The sequence below is a fragment of the Tachypleus tridentatus genome, chromosome 7, assembly GCF_004210375.1.
Source record: "Tachypleus tridentatus isolate NWPU-2018 chromosome 7, ASM421037v1, whole genome shotgun sequence".
Lineage (NCBI taxonomy): Eukaryota > Metazoa > Arthropoda > Merostomata > Xiphosura > Limulidae > Tachypleus > Tachypleus tridentatus.
This window is the reverse complement of record NC_134831.1, coordinates 108,735,410-108,757,102: the sequence shown is the minus strand read 5'-3', so window position 1 is coordinate 108,757,102 and position 21,693 is coordinate 108,735,410.

Genomic DNA, 21,693 nt, shown 5'->3' with positions numbered 1-21,693 from the left:
GCCATCTATTGATGCAGTTTTCACAAATTATCAAGCGATCAAACGATGTGTTTGTTTGTTTTGATATTTCGCACAAAGCAACTCGAGGGCTATCTGTGCTAGCCGTCCCTAATTTAGCAGTGTAAGACTAGAGGGAAGGCAGCTAGTCATCACCACCCACCGCCAACTCTTGGGCTACTCTTTTACCAACGAATATTGGGATTTACCGTAACATTATAACGCCCCCACGGCTAGGAGGACGAGCATATTTGGCGCGACTCGGGCGCGAACCCGCGACCCTCAGATTACGAAGCACACGCCTTAACGCGCTAGGCCATGCCATGCCCCAAACGATGTGACGTTCGTCAGGTTAAAATATTGTTCATGTTCCTAAAACATTCTATTTTGACATCTTCCATTTGTACTTAACGTTTCCATCACATCTTAATCAAACTTATGCCTAAGGCATCTTCTAATACATTACTAATAACCTTTCCCGTCAAGTGTTATTTCCTACAACTTCTCGCAAAATATTTTTGTCCTATGCCATGTAACAGATTTTCACAATTTCTCGTCAAATGCTCTCGTCATATTGTCATCCATAAACATATGATAATTTTTCTATAAATTATGGTAAAATATTCTCGTTTGAATATGATCTGCTAACTTTAGAATATTTAAAGTCAAATACAAAAATCGAATTAGTGTCAGAGAATTAAGTTGTTTAGAATCACTGAATAAAGCTGGCTCGTTTTACAGAGACAGCGAGTAAGTGCTTGGTTAGAAGTTAGGCTAATTAGAGTTAGACTGGTTAGTGTTAGAGATTTAGGCTAGTTAGAGTTAGCGTTAAGATGATTTAGAGTTAGACAGTTAGTCTATAACAAATTATCGTTGCGAGATTTACTTCAGTTTTTCTGTAATTGTTTGTTTGTGTTCTAGTTGGGTTTCGTATAGAGCTACTTGAAGTGCATCTGCGCCAACTGCCCTTAATTCAGTGCTGTAAACTTCTGACTTCTTACAAAGTACAAAGGATACGAGTTCAACACGAAAGGTAAATTAGTGTTACAATTTGTTATTTGTGAAGTTAAATCCTACTATTAGTTGCGTAAAAACGCGGAGACTGAATTTATTAATATAACTTTAGAAAAAAAGAAACACGCTCGTCATATTCAAGTGGCTTTGTATTTTTCTTTTTATACTGAACCATCCGAAATAACTGTTCATACAATAGAAGCCGTTACACCTTTCTTTTCAGGAGTGAATTTATTTGGGTAAAAATTAAGGACACAACTTGAAAATGGAAAACTTAATGGAATTAATTTGTGAAACAGTGCAAATACTGTGAAGAAAATAGAGATGTGAAGATATAAAATTAAAATCATAACAAGAAATTAAAAAAACGAAAAACTGAAGGAAAAGAGTCTCTTAAAATGGAAATACATAAGAGGACGTTAATTGACAGACGAATTACACACAGAAATTAATTTGATGAAAGGAAAGATCGTGGAAACCAGAGCGAAAGGAGCAGGGGATCCTAAGAATAGAAATCGAAGTACAAAAGGGTAATGGATGACGTAAACAAGGACATCAACGCTAGGATAAAGAACCTGGAAACAAAAATAAATCAAACCAGCCACATCGTTTTTTACATTAGCTCGATAATTCAAATCTCAACATAATTGTAAGTTATAATCTAGTCTATATCTGTCATCACTATTTTTCTGTCATCTCTAACTGCAAAATCTATCCTGGACTACTCCAACGACGCCACTACATCGTTTGATGTCACCCAATACGTTAGTGTTGTAATGTTTTTGTCGTTTCGTTTAGTAGTACGCAGTACAGGTAACAGTAATGAATTTATTTCTTCTATATGTGAAAAATGTTCATTCAGGCTACTTATTTTACTTATAGGCTTAATTTTTAATACTAGAGTTTCAAATAACGTTTAACAGAAGTTCCAAAACTAAGGAACACCTAACTGAAAAAAACGTGGTTGCATAATTTCAATCACAGACGTTTTAACCACCACTGACAAGCTCGAAGTATAACTGAATCACCAACCAAATAACTTTCACCATCTAACTTAGTTATCAACTCACTATTTTACTTTGGTCTTATTTATGTATCACGACATCATGCGTCCTCTAATAAATAAATTTCTAAATTAAAATATAGCTTACAACATTAGGCAAGTGCCAATGAATGCAAATGTAGGCCTAATTTGGAATAATTTTTAAATTATTCTAGTGGTGATTAGCAAGTTATTGATGTTGTTGCATGTTTAAAAAGGCCATCTTCAACAGCATTAAGTAACGTTATAATTGGGAACCATAACAATTATCAGGCATTAACACTCCTACGAAAAGTGGGGCCTAATAGGCCCCAGAGCAACTTGAAAGGTTATTAATATTAGGCTAATAAATTTGTATTTAAATGAAATTGCCATTTCATTTGATTTCATTTAATCAGACGAAGTTTGGAACTTGATAGTGAGTGTTACAACTGTGGACAGACGATTTCTACGCGCTTCAGCACTCGGCAGTCCCGTTCTGTGAGCTTGTGTGGCCAATCGCTTCGTGGCTAAGCTGTTGTTGCTTTTAGACGTTTCCACTTCACAATAACAGCACTTACAGCTGACCGGGGCAGCTCCAGCAGGACAGAAATTTGACAAACTGACTTGTTGGAAAGGTGACATTCTATGACAGTGCCACGTTGACAGTCACTGAGCTCTTCAGTACGACCCATTGTCACGTTGACAGTCACTGAGCTCTTCAGTACGACCTATTGTCACGTTGATAGTCACTGAGCTCTTCAGTACGACCCATTGTCACGTTGATAGTCACTGAGCTCTTCAGTATGACCCATTGTCACGTTGAAAGTCACTGAGCTCTTCAGTACGACCCATTGTCACGTTGATAGTCACTGAGCTCTTCAGTATGACCCATTGTCACGTTGAAAGTCACTGAACTCTTCAGTACGACCCATTGTCACGTTGACAGTCACTGAGCTCTTCAGTACGACCCATTGTCACGTTGATAGTCACTGAGCTCTTCAGTACGACCCATTGTCACGTTGAAAGTCACTGAACTCTTCAGTACGACCCATTGTCACGTTGATAGTCACTGAGCTCTTCAGTACGACCTATTGTCACGTTGATAGTCACTGAGCTCTTCAGTACGACCCATTGTCACGTTGACAGTCACTGAGCTCTTCAGTACGACCCATTGTCACGTTGTTAGTCACTGAGCTCTTCAGTACGACCCATTGTCACGTTGAAAGTCACTGAACTCTTCAGTACGACCCATTACCACGTTGACAGTCACTGAGCTCTTCAGTACGACCCATTACCACGTTGACAGTCACTGAGCTCTTCAGTACGACCCATTGTCACGTTGTTAGTCACTGAGCTCTTCAGTACGACCCATTGTCACGTTGAAAGTCACTGAACTCTTCAGTACGACCCATTACCACGTTGACAGTCACTGAGCTCTTCAGTACGACCCATTGTCACGTTGATAGTCACTGAGCTCTTCAGTATGACCCATTGTCACGTTGAAAGTCACTGAGCTCTTCAGTACGACCCATTGTCACGTTGATAGTCACTGAGCTCTTCAGTATGACCCATTGTCACGTTGAAAGTCACTGAACTCTTCAGTACGACCCATTGTCACGTTGACAGTCACTGAGCTCTTCAGTACGACCCATTGTCACGTTGATAGTCACTGAGCTCTTCAGTACGACCCATTGTCACGTTGAAAGTCACTGAACTCTTCAGTACGACCCATTGTCATGTTGATAGTCACTGAGCTCTTCAGTACGACCCATTGTCACGTTGATAGTCACTGAGCTCTTCAGTACGACCCATTGTCACGTTGACAGTCACTGAGCTCTTCAGTACGACCCATTGTCACGTTGTTAGTCACTGAGCTCTTCAGTACGACCCATTGTCACGTTGAAAGTCACTGAACTCTTCAGTACGACCCATTACCACGTTGACAGTCACTGAGCTCTTCAGTACGACCCATTACCACGTTGACAGTCACTGAGCTCTTCAGTACGACCCATTGTCACGTTGTTAGTCACTGAGCTCTTCAGTACGACCCATTGTCACGTTGAAAGTCACTGAACTCTTCAGTACGACCCATTACCACGTTGACAGTCACTGAGCTCTTCAGTACGACCCATTGTCACGTTGATAGTCACTGAGCTCTTCAGTATGACCCATTGTCACGTTGACAGTCACTGAGCTCTTCAGTACGACCCATTGTCACGTTGATAGTCACTGAGCTCTTCAGTACGACCCATTACCACGTTGATAGTCACTGAGCTCTTCAGTACGACCCATTGTTCTGCCAATGTTTATCTATAGATATTGCATGGCTGTATGATTGATTTTATGCACCTGTTAGCTGAAATAGCCGAACCCACTAATTAGAAGGTGTGTCCACATATTGTTGACTATGTATTGTAGTTTACATTAGAAAAGTGAATGTTTTTGACACCATAACTTTAGTTTTTGAGTTACTGTGTAGTAAAAAAAAGATGAAGAAATATAAATTTTTGATAATTACACACATAAATAAAAAAAATTTAATTTTGAAGATAAAGTAAAAGTTGTTGGTTATTTGTATGATTGAAAAGAAATCAAAACAAAATAAATGTTGTAATAAAAAGTACACAGAGAAGTGGGACCAGTCAAATAGATTTTAAAACTACTTACAATCCATACTTAGGATGGCAAATTTCTACTGCTTTATTTAACTATACAGATCATATGTATTTGTTATAATAATTCTACAAATAACTAATGATTGATACTTTCCATTCAAATGTTAATTGTTTTCCTATTTATTTGTTCAGTTTACGTGTCCATTGAATAAACACAACATATATTACCATCGATATAGCTATATATCCCTGATAGCCATAACTTTTACAATAATTAAAATTACAATCACGAATTTATAAAAAGTAATCTACACTTTGACTTACAGATAAATGGATAAAGCTACTACAGTAGGGATTAAGATTTATAAATTTGTGATTGTGGTCTGATTCTTGTTTCATTAGCTTTTTACAGCAGTATACTTACCTCATTTTAAAACTCATAATTTTAGGGACGGCTAGCGCAGATAACCCTTGTGTAGCTTTGCGCGAATTTCCAAACAAACCAAACCATAACTTTTAATACCCTCGTTTGTTGGCTTTTTATGTTATACTTGAATAAAATATATACTTTACCTTTAGAAATGCCCCTCAGTGGTACAGCGGTATGTCTGCGGAGTGATACCGCTAAAAATCAGGTTTCGATACCCGTGGGGGGCAGAATACAGATAGTCCATTGTGTAGCTTTGTACTTAATTGCAATCAATCAATCAAACCTTCAGAAAAATGTCAATTTATAGATATGTAGCGTCATCTGTTGGGTTGAATTGGGATTAATATATATTCCAGAACATGGATGACACGTCTGTTATTTACAAAAAAAAAAACTGTAAATTGTTATCAGAATATCAAGAACTCACAGACCAGTCAACTAAGTTGGAGAAGTCGTTGTTTTAGACATTTTTCAACTGATATACCAGAAATATTAACTACCTTTTTAACGCATTATTAGTATATATATGTACATAATATATTGTAACCAATGTTCCGTTTTCACTTCAACTTCGATAGGGTGGTTTATAGGCACGTGAATTATTTGAAATCCTTATAGATCTCTAGTATTAAGTACTATTGTGTTTAAAATTCCCAGAACTTATGACTTAGTCATTACAGAAATATTGCTATAAAATGAAACATTGTATGATATAAAGAGTTCTGAGGATCTCAGTCATTGGCACACATACTGTGCTACCGCCTGCCTTTTGAACAATTTGTATTGAAGTTCATGCTAATTCAACAAGGCTTTGGAACAATCAAATTTTGTAGACTAGAAGAAGCCAAAGTCTCAAGCCTAAACGTTAATGTTAAAGAAAGACGAAAAAACTTAACACAGGTGGTACATTTCAAACGTTCCCCGCTGGGACAGCGGTAAGTCTATGGATTTACAAACCTAAAATCAGGGGGTTTGATTCTCCTCAATGGTTTCAGCAAATAGCTTTTTTTTGTTTGTTTGTTTTGAATTTCGCGCAAAGCTAGTCGAGGGCTATATGCGCTAACCGTCCCTAATTTAGCAGTGTAAGACTCGAGGGAAGGCAGCTAGTCATCACGACCTATCGCCAATTCTTGGGCTACTCTTTTACCAACGAATAGTGGGATTGACCGTAACATTATAACGCCCCCATGGCTGAAAGGGCGAGCATGTTTTTGTGCGACCCGGATTCAAACCCGCGACCCTCGAATTAGGAGTCGAACGCCCTTAACACGTTTGGCCATACCGGACCCCAGCAGATAGCCCCTTATAGCCTTACTATAAGAAAACACACACACATACCCGAAACGGAAAAAAAGCTTAATTTTAATCAAAAAAAACTTATTTTAGTTTGCGTTCTATTATAAAAGAATGACTAGAACCAAAATATCAAACTAATGTATAAAAAATCCATCAAATTAACTGAAAGCTTCGTGTTATATTTTGCTTCTTCTCGGTTTTATAGTGCAGCGAAGATTTCAGCCAATGGACTGATTCGATGACTACGTCATATGGGCACGTGACATATAAAAGAATCCGATCAAATCATACTATACCAAAACGAGCCCTCGTACTGTTGTTCAGTTTTTTACCTGTACACACAATAAATTATCAACAATCACGCCACCTGTCGAAAAACACGTCACAAAAGAAAACGGAGAAAAAAACTGGATGATCATTAATTATAACATATTTTATCTAAAACGAGATTGTTTTATCATTCTGGTATAGTGAAAGGCTTTAGGATCAGTTTGTTCGCACGTGAGACGGAGAATTTCTAAAATTATTACAACCTTCTGGAAAAACATTAATTCACATGAAATACTTTTTTTTTCACTACGTGTGTGTGTTTTCTTTTAGCAAAGCCACAAAGGCTATCTGCTCAGCCCACCGAGGGGAATCGAATTTTCACTACGTAGAGTTGTATCTGAGTTTTTTTGGTTTAATGGTGAGATGATAATATGATAATCTATATGGAGTCAACACGAGGTCTGGTTTGACCCCTATATTAACAGATGTGTTTATAAATTATCATGAAAAGATTTGGTTTAACATTGTTTTAAATTATTTAAACCATATACGTGGGTGATACATTTACTGTATTTGAAAAGTAAGAATTAATTGGTTACATAAATAATAAACACATAAATATTAGGCTTACCGTGGAATAAGACAAATAACTCTACCATTTTTAAACAGAGATTATCATCAAAAATGGCGGAAAGTTTGAAACTGAAATTTACCATAAACCTACGTGTTCAGGTTTATATTTCAACTAAACTGTTTTATAACAAAGCAGTTCAAAGAAAGTGTGATTATAAATTATTCTATATAGAATCGGTAATGTTATCAGTACTATAGAACTATTGAGGAAACAAATAAACAACGTTAAATGTTATTCTAAAATGATGTTCTAACGACTGTGATAACCAGTATAATCAACTAGTACATGAAGACAGGTTCCACCAAATGTACCAAAAAAAAATATAACTTTACTGTTGACCGGTAAACGTGTCTTGAAGACAAAAAAAAACAACTAAAGACTTTGTTGTACAACATTTATCAGCAAGTAGAGTTTTGAGTCATCTTTAAACCTAGCGTCAGTATAAGGAACTATTTTGTGTTTAAAAACGAAACAGGTAAATTAAGACGTGTGAACGTCATTGAAGGGTAACCTATTTTTATCAGTCGTAATTCTATACAGTGGTGTATTGTCTGTCAGTGAGTCAGTATACCATAAAATGGGGTCACATATGGAATGCCTAACGTTGCAATTTGTATGATCGTGACGTCAGTAAAACGAGCACAAACCAAGAATCATGAGAAGAATTATTCAGTTGTAAGTTACAACATATTATGGCATAGGAACTTCAAAAAAAAAATTTTTTTACTCTTAATTTTGGTTTTATTTACTTTTGAAACAGTACTTAATCGTGGATACAACAGGAATACATCTGGTCTATATATATAAATACTCCAGACTATACGTAAGATATAGTACAAGATGGCAAGCAGTACAGTTTACCAAGATATACAAACGTGTCCGATTTTCCTAAACAGGTGTAGTGTAACAGTCAACTAGTTAAAAACTGAGAACTGTAAAATATGATGTAAAAACTTGGATTCAAACAATGAGGTACTAGTTAGTTGTTTGGATTCAAACAATGAGGTACTAGTTAGTTGTTTGGATTCAAACAATGAAGTACTAGTTAGTTGTTTGGATTCAAACAATGAGGTACTAGTTAGTTGTTTGGATTCAAACAATGAGGTACTAGTTAGTTGTTTGGATTCAAACAATGAGGTACTAGTTAGTTGATTGGATTCAAACAATGAGGTACTAGTTAGTTGTTTGGATTCAAACAATGAGGTACTAGTTAGTTGTTTGGATTCAAACAATGAGGTACTAGTTAGTTGTTTGGATTCAAACAATGAGGTACTAGTTGTTTGGATTCAAACAATGAGGTACTAGTTAGTTGTTTTTAATCGTAGCATGAAAGTAATATCAATTACATGTTTTGTAGCGATAAAAGAGAAACAACCCGCTAGTGTTTTACAAAACCTCTAACACTGTATAATGATTTATTAAATATTCTCTCAGAGTACCAGACACTAGCCTTAATTCTGTTAATGAGAAAAATAATTTGTCACTGACATCATTACATAATGTAACCACCAATCCGATTATTATGTAATTTAATTACTCTGACATCCCAGTATTATGTAATCTAACTACTCTGCCTGACATCTCAGTATCATGTAACCTTAACCACTTTGTCTGACATTCTAGTATCATGTAATCTAACCACTCTGCCTGACATCCCAGTACTATGTAATCTAACTACTCTTACGTTTTAGTATTATGTTATCTGACCACTCTTACGTTTTAGTATTATGTTATCTAACCACTCTTACGTTTTACTATTATGTTATCTAACCACTCTTACGTTTTAGTATTATGTAATCTAATCACTCTGCCTGACATCCTAGTATTAGGTTATCTACCAGTCTGTCTGACATCTTAGTATTATGTTATCTAACCACTCTTACGTTCTAGTATTATGTTATCTACCAGTCTGTTTGACATCCCAGTGTTATGTTATCTACCAGTCTGTTTGACATCCCATTGTTATGTTATCTATCAGTCTATTTGACATCCCATTGTTATGTTATCTACCAGTCTGTTTGACATCCCAGTATTATGTTATCTACCAGTCTGTCTGACATCTTAGTATTATGTTATCTAACCACTCTTACGTTCTAGTATTATGTTATCTACCAGTCTGTTTGACATCCCAGTGTTATGTTATCTACTAGTCTGTTTGATTCTCGATCAGCAATTTAATTACTTTTGTCTTGACTGCATCTATGAAAATTCTATGAACTCTAGTGGTGCGCGCGTAGACGTGTATAGTTAGTTGATAGACAACGAGATCGAGATGTAATAGAAAACGTTTCTCACCTTCTGCGTGAAACTACGAGATTTAATCAATTTAGATGTGGGTGTTTTATTTCTGCTCTGAAATCACAGAGTGAAGTTCTTCAGACTTGCGTGGAGAAGATAAACAATCCTGTCCTCCGCTACTGTCTTTGGAGAACTAAAGGATGTTCGTACAGCCGCACGTGCTTCATTAGTGTCTGCATGAGTGATGTAAGTGTGCTGCTAATGGTCTGTGTCAGGCAAGGCTATCGTTAAGACAAAACTTTTTGTTTTGTCCAGAACTGCTATTAACATATAAGAATAGAAAACGAGGGAAAGGAATATTACAGGTTTACCGAATGAATTCAGTCTACATGATGAGCAAGTGGTACAACGTAGTTCATCTCGAGTATAGGTTGGTAAAACTGATATTACATTAAAAGAAATCTCTCAAGAACAGAATACAAACTTTCAGGAAGTGTATGAAAATGTCCACCTACATGTCCAGTTGCTTTCCTTTGAACTTCTCTCATCATTCTCCTATGACGATTTACTCAATAAATTACAATTTTTATTATCATTAAATGAAGGCTTCTTTCTAGGGCATCTGGTTATCAGAGGCGTCACCAGATACTGACAAACAGAGGCCCGTGCTTCGAATCCCCAATTGAAGAATCAGAACAGAAAACTTCGATCGATATCATACTAAAGAGCAGAAAAATCTCGCGCCTGAAGACCCAAATCTTTTAAGCACCTAGCAACGCCTCTGGTGATTATCGGAGAGGGCGCTAGCACTATCTATGGAGGAATGGCACAGACTTCCGTCTTAAAACAATACAAAAATTATCAGAATTTTCCTCTCTGAAGGTCATCAGAGGCTAGATATTAAGAGCCACCTGAGCAGTTACTCTATATGTGTTGTGTATGTTGTTTTTCAACAGTTACTCTGTACGTGATGTGTATGTTGCTTTTCAACAGTTACTCTATATGTGATGTGTATGTTGTTTTTCAACAGTTACTGTATTGTGTTGTGTATGTTGTTTTTCAACAGTTACTCTGTATGTGTTGTGTATGTTGTTTTCAACAGTTACTCTATATGTGATGCGTATGTTGTTTTTCAACAGTTACTCTATATGCGTTGCGTATGTTGTTTTTCAACAGTTACTCTGTATGTGATGTGTATGTTGTTTTTCAACAGTTACTCTATATGTGTTGTGTAAGTTGTTTTTCAACAGTTACACCATATGCGTTGTGTGTGTTGTTTTTCAACAGTTACTTTATATGTGTTGTGTATGCTGTTTTTCAACAGTTACTCTATATGTGTTTTGTATGTTGTTTTTCAACAGTACTCTATATGTGATGTGTATGTTGTTTTTCAACAGTTACTCTATATGTGATGTGTATGTTTTTCAACAGTTACTCTATATGTGTTGTGTATGTTGTTTTTCAACAGTTACTCTGTATGTGATGTGTATGTTGTTTTTCAACAGTTACTCTATATGTGATGTGCATGTTGTTTTTCAACAGTTACTCTGTATGTGATGTGTATGTTGTTTTTCAACAGTTACTCTATATGTTATGTGTATGTTGTTTTTCAACAGTTACTTTATATGTGATGTGTATGTTGTTTTTCAACAGTTACTCTGTATGTGTTGTGTATGTTGTTTTTCAACAGTTACTCTATATGTGTTGTGTATGTTGTTTTTCAACAGTACTCTATATGTGATGTGTATGTTGTTTTTCAACAGTTACTCTATATGTGATGTGTATGTTGTTTTTCAACAGTACTCTATATGTGATGTGTATGTTGTTTTTCAACAGTTACTCTATATGTGATGTGTATGTTTTTCAACAGTTACTCTATATGTGTTGTGTATGTTGTTTTTCAACAGTTACTCTATATGTTATGTGTATGTTGTTTTTCAACAGTTACTTTATATGTGATGTGTATGTTGTTTTTCAACAGTTACTCTATATGTGTTGTGTATGTTGTTTTTCAACAGTTACTCTGTATGTGATGTGTATGTTGTTTTCAACAGTTACTCTATATGTGTTGTGTATGTTGTTTTCAACAGTTACTCTATATGTGTTGTGTATGTTGTTTTTCAACAGTACTCTATATGTGATGTGTATGTTGTTTTTCAACAGTTACTCTATATGTGTTTTGTATGTTGTTTTTCAACAGTACTCTATATGTGATGTGTATGTTGTTTTTCAACAGTTACTCTATATGTGATGTGTATGTTGTTTTTCAACAGTTACTCTATATGTGTTGTGTATGTTGTTTTTCAACAGTTACTCTGTATGTGATGTGTATGTTGTTTTTCAACAGTTACTCTATATGTGATGTGCATGTTGTTTTTCAACAGTTACTCTGTATGTGATGTGTATGTTGTTTTTCAACAGTTACTCTATATGTTATGTGTATGTTGTTTTTCAACAGTTACTTTATATGTGATGTGTATGTTGTTTTTCAACAGTTACTCTATATGTGTTGTGTATGTTGTTTTTCAACAGTTACTCTGTATGTGTTGTGTATGTTGTTTTTCAACAGTTACTCTGTATGTGTTGTGTATGTTGTTTTTCAACAGTTACTCTGTATGTGATGTGTATGTTGTTTTTCAACAGTTACTCTGTATGTGTTGTGTATGTTGTTTTTCAACAGTTACTCTGTATGTGATGTGTATGTTGTTTTTCAACAGTTACTCTATATGTGACGGAACCCCAAAGTTGAACCATTGCAGAGAGCCAAAACAGATTTGTTTATTTCATTATCACGGAACATCAAAAGGACAATAATCTAAATCTACCAGTAATTATAATTATAATTAACTATAATCTATCTAAATCTACCAGTAATTATAATTATAATTAACTATAATCTATCTAAATCTACCAGTAATTATAATTATAATTAACTATAATCTATCTAAATCTACCAGTAATTATAATTATAATTAACTATAATCTATCTAAATCTACCAGTAATTATAATTATAATTAACTATAATCTATCTAAATCTACCAGTAATTATAATTATAATTAACTATAATCTATCTAAATCTACCAGTAATTATAATTATAATTAACTATAATCTATCTAAATCTACCAGTAATTATAATTATAATTAACTATAATCTATCTAAATCTATTAGTAATTATAATTATAATTAACTATAATCTATCTAAATCTACCAGTAATTATAATTATAATTAACTATAATCTATCTAAACTACCAGTAACTATAATTATAATTAACTATAATCTATCTAAATCTACCAGTAACTATAATTATAATTAACTATAATCTATCTAAATCTACCAGTAACTATAATTATAATTAACTATAATCTATCTAAATCTACCAGTAACTATAATTATAATTAACTATAATCTATCTAAATCTACCAGTAACTATAATTATAATTAACTATAATCTATCTAAATCTACCAGTAACTATAATTATAATTAACTATGATCTATCTAAGTCTACCAGTAACTATAATTATAATTAACTATAATCTATCTAAATCTACCAGTAACTATAATTATAATTAACTATAATCTATCTAAATCTACCAGTAACTATAATTATAATTAACTATAATCTATCTAAATCTACCAGTAACTATAATTATAATTAACTATAATCTATCTAAATCTACCAGTAACTATAATTATAATTAACTATAATCTATCTAAATCTACCAGTAACTATAATTATAATTAACTATAATCTATCTAAATCTACCAGTAACTGTAATTATAATTAACTATAATCTATCTAAATCTACCAGTAACTATAATTTTATCATCATGTGATAGATAAAAACAGTTTTCACAATCTTTCGTTATCTATTTGATTATTATTATATGTAAAATTTATATACACTCTATAATCTAGTCACCCATGTACGCCACCGTATAAAGAAAGTAACAAAACGGCTCTAAAAGAAAAAAATATTGCTGTGTAAAAAGTTATGTAGGGAAAGTTACTAAACGTGAAATAAAGGAACCGAACAAAGTAAGTATAGATGTAGACATATCACATGATTGGTTACTGATCACATAACACGCCAAGTTATCCCGATTTCAAATGGAGAATAAAATCCGCACCTAACGGACTTTCACACTGGTATAAAAAAATAGAACCATAATATCCTACTGTAATACAGTCAAAAACTAATATTCTAAACTTAACTACAGGAAATATACAGTAATTAAGGATGAGATACTATTCCAACACCAAGTTTCGATAAACAAATGTCATCGGCAATGTATTTTACATGGGTATTTCTTAGTAGGTATTTGGGTTAAATTGTTCCCCGAAGGGGAACGAAAAATAACCCGGGGCGGTCAGAAACATCTTGTTTCTCTTCACCCCACACGCGTGTAATATGACACGTTTCATTAACATTGACCCTGTTTCACACGTCCAAACATGCGCAATTGTTCCATTAAACAACGTCCAACTCAGACATGCGATACAAACGTACATTGAATCTATAACTTATTGTCACATCCTGCCATAACAGGGTTCATACAAGTGTACACTGAAACTATAACTTACTCTTATATCCTGATATAACAGGATTCATGTAGCTGCTTAGTTTGCTATAATTGTTTGTTGAATCAATCTCTTAATTTCTATGTTAGTATAGCTGCTTTGTTTTAAATATTTTTTGGTGAAACCATCTTCTGTCTTCCATGTTAGTCCAGCTGCTTAGTTTGCTATATGTGTTTGTTGAATCAATCTCTTAATTTCTATGTTAGTATAGCTGCTTTGTTTTAAATATTTTTTGGTGAACCCATCTTCTGTCTTCCATGTTAGTCCAGCTGCTTAGTTTGCTATATTTGTTTGTTAAATCAATCTCTTAATTTCTATGTTAGTATAGCTGCTTTGTTTTAAATATTTTTGGTGAAACCATCTTCTGTCTTCCATGTTAGTCCAGCTGCTTAGTTTGATATATTTGTTTGTTAAATCAATCTCTTAATTTCTATGTTAGTATAGCTGCTTTGTTTTAAATATTTTTTGGTGAAACCATCTTCTGTCTTCCATGTTAGTCCAGCTGCTTAGTTTGCTATATGTGTTTGTTGAATCAATCTCTTAATTTCTATGTTAGTATAGCTGCTTTGTTTTAAATATTTTTTGGTGAACCCATCTTCTGTCTTCCATGTTAGTCCAGCTGCTTAGTTTGCTATATTTGTTTGTTGAATCAATCTCTTAATTTCTATGTTGGTATAGCTGCTTTGTTTTAAATATTTTTTGGTGAACCCATCTTCTGTCTTCCATGTTAGTCCAGCTGCTTAGTTTGCTATATTTGTTTGTTGAATCAATTTCTTAATTTCTATGTTAGTATAGCTGCTTTGTTTTAAATATTTTTTGGTGAACCCATCTTCTGTCTTCCATGTTAGTCCAGCTGCTTAGTTTGCTATATGTGTTTGTTGAATCAATCTCTTAATTTCTATGTTAGTATAGCTGCTTTGTTTTAAATATTTTTTGGTGAACCCATCTTCTGTCTTCCATGTTAGTCCAGCTGCTTAGTTTGCTATATTTGTTTGTTGAATCAATCTCTTAATTTCTATGTTGGTATAGCTGCTTTGTTTTAAATATTTTTTGGTGAACCCATCTTCTGTCTTCCATGTTAGTCCAGCTGCTTAGTTTGCTATATTTGTTTGTTGAATCAATTTCTTAATTTCTATGTTGGTATAGCTGCTTTGTTTTAAATATTTTTTGGTGAACCCATCTTCTGTCTTCCATGTTAGTCCAGCTGCTTAGTTTGCTATATTTGTTTGTTGAATCAATCTCTTAATTTCTATGTTAGTATAGCTGCTTTGTTTTAAATATTTTTTGGTGAACCCATCTTCTATCTTCCATGTTAGTTCAGCGACCTAGTTTGATATATTTGTTTCTTGAATCAATTTCTTAATTTCCTTGTTAGTTTAGCTGCTTAGTTTTCTATATTACTGCACAACAAAGTTTTGCTTCTTGAACACTGTTGGGTGTTCCTTATAGCTTCTTGACTGCTGATCACGAAAATCACATCCAAATTTGCCCATCACGTACCGTTTCATCAAAATCTTCAGTTTTGCTACAATAGAAAAACGATATCAGGGCAACTGGAATCCGTCAATGCTTGCTGGCTACTGTTAGACACTGCAACGTGATGCACCGGACATTGAATACAAATGAAAATAAGGAGCAAAACACTTTTAATTATGTTGAACTTAATAGCGTATTAGATAATAAACGTAATTAAATACGTTATTGCCGGTAAACAGTAAACTATCTATTTCTCAGAGCTCCTACGTGATGAAGCAAAACCAAAACTATATTTGTGCATACCCACCAGATGCCTGTCACAATCAGCAAAAACTATTCAGGAAACAAAAGGTTTTAAAATAAAATTGTTGTGTGGTGTATTTGGTTTATTGACACCATATTTTAATTTCAATATTAGTTTAGATGCTGACTCCTTTTTGAAACCATCTTTAAAACTTCTAAGTTACTATAGGTGCTTAGTTTAGTATAGTTGTTTGTTGATACAATTTTTTAACTTTGTGTTAGTTCAGCTGCTTAGCTTGGTATATTTATTTATTGAAACTATCTTTTAACTTCTTTGTTAGTATATGTACTTAGTTTTATATATTAAGGAGATATAATAACATAGATGTTAAAAGATCGTTTCAACTTTGGTGCATTTGTTTGCTTAATCCATCTTTTAACTTGTATGTTAGTATGAGTGTTTAGTTTGGTATATTTCTGTGTTTAACCATCTTTAACTTCTATGTTAGCATGAGCGCTTAGTTTGGTATATTTTTGTGTTTAAACCATCTTTAATTTCAATGTTAGTATGAGTGTTTAGTTTGGTATATTTCTGTGTTTAAACCATCTTTAATTTCAATGTTAGTATGAGTGTTTAGTTTGGTATATTTCTGTGTTTAAACCATCTTTAATTTCAATGTTAGCATAGGTGCTTAGTTTGGTATATTTCTGTGTTTAAACCATCTTTAACTTCTATGTTAGCATGAGCGCTTAGTTTGGTATATTTTTGTGTTTAACCATCTTTAATTTCAAAGTTAGTATAGGTGCTTAGTTTGGTATATTTCTGTGTTTAAACCATCTTTTAACTTGTATGTTAGTATGAGTGTTTAGTTTGGTATATTTCTGTGTTTAAACCATCTTTAATTTCAATGTTAGCATAGGTGCTTAGTTTGGTATATTTCTGTGTTTAAACCATCTTTAACTTCTATGTTAGCATGAGCGCTTAGTTTGGTATATTTTTGTGTTTAACCATCTTTAATTTCAAAGTTAGTATAGGTGCTTAGTTTGGTATATTTCTGTGTTTAAACCATCTTTAATTTCAATGTTAGTATAGGTGCTTAGTTTGGTATATTTCTGTGTTTAAACCATCTTTAACTTCTATGTTAGTATGAGCGCTTAGTTTGGTATATTTTTGTGTTTAAACCATCTTTAATTTCAATGTTAGCATAGGTGCTTAGTTTGGTATATTTCTGTGTTTAAACCATCTTTAACTTCTATGTTAGTATGAGCGCTTAGTTTGGTATATTTGTCTGTTGAAACCATCTTTTAACTTGTATGTTAGTTCAGCTGCTTAGTTAGGTATATTTCTGTGTTTAAACCATCTTTAATTTCAATGTTAGTATAGGTGCTTAGTTTGGTATATTTCTGTGTTTAAACCATCTTTAATTTCAATGTTAGTATAGGTGCTTAGTTTGGTATATTTGTCTGTTGAAACCATCTTTTAACTTGTATGTTAGTTCAGCTGCTTAGTTTGGTATATTTCTGTGTTTAAACCATCTTCTATGTTGATACAGGTGCTTAGTTTGGTATATATTTTGTTGAAACAATCTTTTAACTTGTATGTTAGTTCAGCTGCTTTGTTTGGTATATTTCTGTGTTTAAACCATCTTCTATGTTGATACAGGTGCTTAGTTTGGTATATATTTTGTTGAAACAATCTTTTAACTTGTATGTTAGTATAGCTACTTACTTTTACATTCATCCAAACAATGTTTCATATTTTCTTTATTTTAATAAAATGAAAGCTGTACCTAGAATTTTTGAAAATATGCATATATACACTTTTTAAATGTGATTATAGGTCGTCGCTAAATTCCTTTCATTCTAGATACCTATTGTTCTGAATCATCGCAGTTTGGATTTTTCCATATGATTTCACTTATGAATTGTGGTTTTTTTTATTGAATATATGCGTTTGTCATTGTTAAGCATAAACTATACTATAGGCTATATGTATTCTTCCCACAAGGAGACCTGATTTATAGTTATAAACCTCCCAACTTACTGATATGCTGGCGGTAGGCATTTGCTACAGGAATGACCAACAATGGTGAGTGGTGCATGTGTACTGAGAGGGACGGCACTATAGTTCTTTACACGGTGATGCATTATCCTACTTTGGGATAGCGGTCAAGTGCTGTCATTATGTGTAGTCCTGTACTTTATCTTATCACCTCTTTGTGCACCAGATTTGGTAGGAGGTAATTTTTCGATAACATGCCAAGTTATTTGTGGTTGCTTCTAAAACTGTATGTTTCTAGAAGAAAATGTAACTGTGCTACACTTAACTCTTGTGTGGTTTAATTTCTAGCATTTTCCAACAAGGAACAGGAAGAAGAGCTCGTTACTGGGAGTATATGGTTATGTACAATGGTGGTCATGTCTTTGAGAACACTTCTTCTTGATGTCGGACTTTCGTTGCTGCTGCATGACTATACAATCAGTGGTAAGAATGCTGCCAATTAGATCCTTGATTATGGAGTCCTGAAAAGTTCAGCAATTCATCATTCTGTGGCCAAGTAGCAGTGAATCTAACATTCATCGGAGTGCATATGGCCCTGAATATGTCTATTACACTGTACATTCAACATTTATAATGTCTCAATCTGGTGTTGGCTAGAGAAAAACTGCTTCTCTCAACTGAGGTCCTTATGAGTGAATATCAGTTTAACTCTGCACAACTGTATAGGCAGAAAATATCTGGACTAATTTCTTGAACATTTATTACGAATTACCATCTGAAACAAATGGATTCACAGAAGGTCAGTGCAATGACTGACGCTGAAAAACAGCTCCAATGATTGGACCAATTCTGTGATCCTGGCAGAGTTAACTGGCATGACAGCCACTTATTTGTAATATCAGTAATAGACAGTAGCATTTTTTGCTAGTTATTAAGTATTATTCACTGGTGAGAAGTATACACCCCTTGTTTATTACAAATTTAGCATATTTGTTGATTATGGAACATTTACTATCCAAATTATGATGAAATTGTGAACAGCGTGATGTCCTTCTATAAAGTAGTAATAGAAGCATTGTGATATTCATTAGACTCAGTAAGTTTGTAACATAGCTGTAAGGATCAAGTGATCTATACAGGTGTAGTTTTGTAGTAAATATTCACAATGTTACTGCTTAGACCTGTGTGTACAAGTGTCAAGTCTAGTAACCTGTACATACTGATATTTGATCTCCCAGTATGCACCAAGAGATGTGTCTGTGATCAACACAAGTTATGAATCTAATTGTAAAAGTCCTTGTTTTCCAGGATTTGGCTTTTAATTGTTTTTCGGTGATGCCAACTCACAAATAGTTTATTTGTTTTGGAATTTCATGGAAAGCTACTCTAGGGGCTATCTGAACTAGCCATCCCTAATTTAGCAGTGAGACTAGAGAGAAGGCAACGAGTCATCTCCACCCACCACCAACGTTTGGGCTGTTCTTTTACCAACAGATAATGGGATTGACCATCACATTATAACATTCCCATGGCTGAAAGGGTGAGCATGTTTAGTGTGATGGGGATTTGAACCCACGACTATCAGATTACAAGTTGAGTGCCTTAACCACCTGGCTATATTTGACCCTCACAAATAGTTATACAGTAGTTTGAGAACTGATGTTAATAAATTACTTTATATATAGCATTTATTGCCAATCTGTCTGTGTACTGATATTTACATATGTGAACAGCATGAATATTAGTCCTAGTTGATGGAATTTTAGCTGAAAAAGTCAACATGAAAGAATAATTCTAGTGACTATTTATTCTGTGAAGCTAAGCAAGTCTAAAGTTTGTTTGGACACCTTCAGTGATTCAGATTATAGAAGGTTTTAAAAACTTTCTATATTCCTCAAAAGTGATTTTCCAGACCAAATTGAAATAAATCATAGTCTACACTAACCGTTTTTTCTGTGTGTGTGTGTATATAACATGTGAAACAGAATGATAGGACGTAAATTAACTTTATTTCTTTTTCCACCATCTTCGAAATTTCTTCATGCAAAAATTTTAAAACTCAACACTTTTGTCATTTTCCCAAAGCTGTTTGATTTAGCCAAATCAATCATATTGTCGTATTTTTAGGTCTTGTCCACAAAATCAATAGCAGCCTCAAGTGAAAATACAATATGTTTTTCAAATCTTTGGTGTTTATACTTTCACAATATTCTCAAAGATATGGTTCCTTTTCTGTATCTTTCCCCTCAGTTTAGCCACTTCCTTCTGCTGATTGAGTTATTGGTTGCATGGCTGTGTAACACTTTGAGTAATTCTTTTGACACAGGATACATCACACAAAATAACTTCTGACCAACAAGGGAGACGTCCTTCACGTTTTCAAGAAGTAGCCCTTTATTCGCAGAAGAACTTCTTTAACAGTTGCTGAGCCGGGAGAAAATTTCAAAATATATTTGACAACATGATATAAGTACTTGTAATCCATGGCTTAGCCATGAGAAAACATCAAAATAAGCTTGGATATAAGTACTCGTACTCTGTGGCTTAGCAATGACAACACTTCAAGATAAGCTTGGCAACATGATACAAGGACTTGTATAGTTTAGCCCATATGCTGAAATAAAAAGCAGTCAAGGCTCACTTTTGGGGTCAAAACCCTTGATGAAATAACAGTTTGACTTCACAACTAGCCATGTTTTAGAGGAGAAAAACATGCAATATCATGAGTAAATGAGTATTTCAGTGGACACATGACTAACAATTTCTCAAACAAACATACTTATTGTGAATCCAAAGTTCCAATCACGGAGTTGCCTACTTATTGTGAAACCAAGGTTCCACTCACGGAGTTGCGTACTTATTGTGAAACCAAGGTTCCACTCAAGGAGTTGCCTACTTATTGTGAAACCAAGGTTCCACTCACGGAGTTGCCTACTTATTGTGAAACCAAGGTTCCACTCACGGAGTTGCCTACTTATTGTGAAACCAAGGTTCCACTCACGGAGTTGCCTACTTATTGTGAAACCAAGGTTCCACTCACGGAGTTGCCTACTTATTGTGAAACCAAGGTTCCACTCACGGAGTTGCCTACTTATTGTGAAACCAAGGTTCCACTCACGGAGTTGCCTACTTATTGTGAAACCAAGGTTCCACTCACGGAGTTGCCTACTTATTGTGAAACCAAGGTTCCACTCCTGGAGTTGCCTACTTATTGTGAAACCAAGGTTCCACTCCTGGAATTGCCTACTTATTGTGAAACCAAGGTTCCACTCACGGAGTTGCCTACTTATTGTGAAACCAAGGTTCCACTCACGGAGTTGCCTACTTATTGTGAAACCAAGGTTCCACTCACGGAGTTGCCTACTTATTGTGAAACCAAGGTTCCACTCACGGAGTTGCCTACTTATTGTGAAACCAAAGTTCCACTCACGGAGTTGCCTACTTATTGTGAAACCAAAGTTCCACTCACGGAGTTGCCTACTTATTGTGAAACCAAGGTTCCACTCACGGAGTTGCCTACTTATTGTGAAACCAAGGTTCCACTCACGGAGTTGCCTACTTATTGTGAAACTAAGGTTCCACTCACGGAGTTGCCTACTTATTGTGAAACCAAAGTTCCACTCACGGAGTTGCCTACTTATTGTGAAACCAAAGTTCCACTCACGGAGTTGCCTACTTACTGTGAAACCAAGGTTCCACTCACGGAGTTGCCTACTTACTGTGAAACCAAGGTTCCACTCACGGAGTTGCCTACTTATTGTGAAACCAAGGTTCCACTCACGGAGTTGCCTACTTATTGTGAAACCAAGGTTCCACTCACGGAGTTGCCTACTTATTGTGAAACCAAGGTTCCACTCACGGAGTTGCC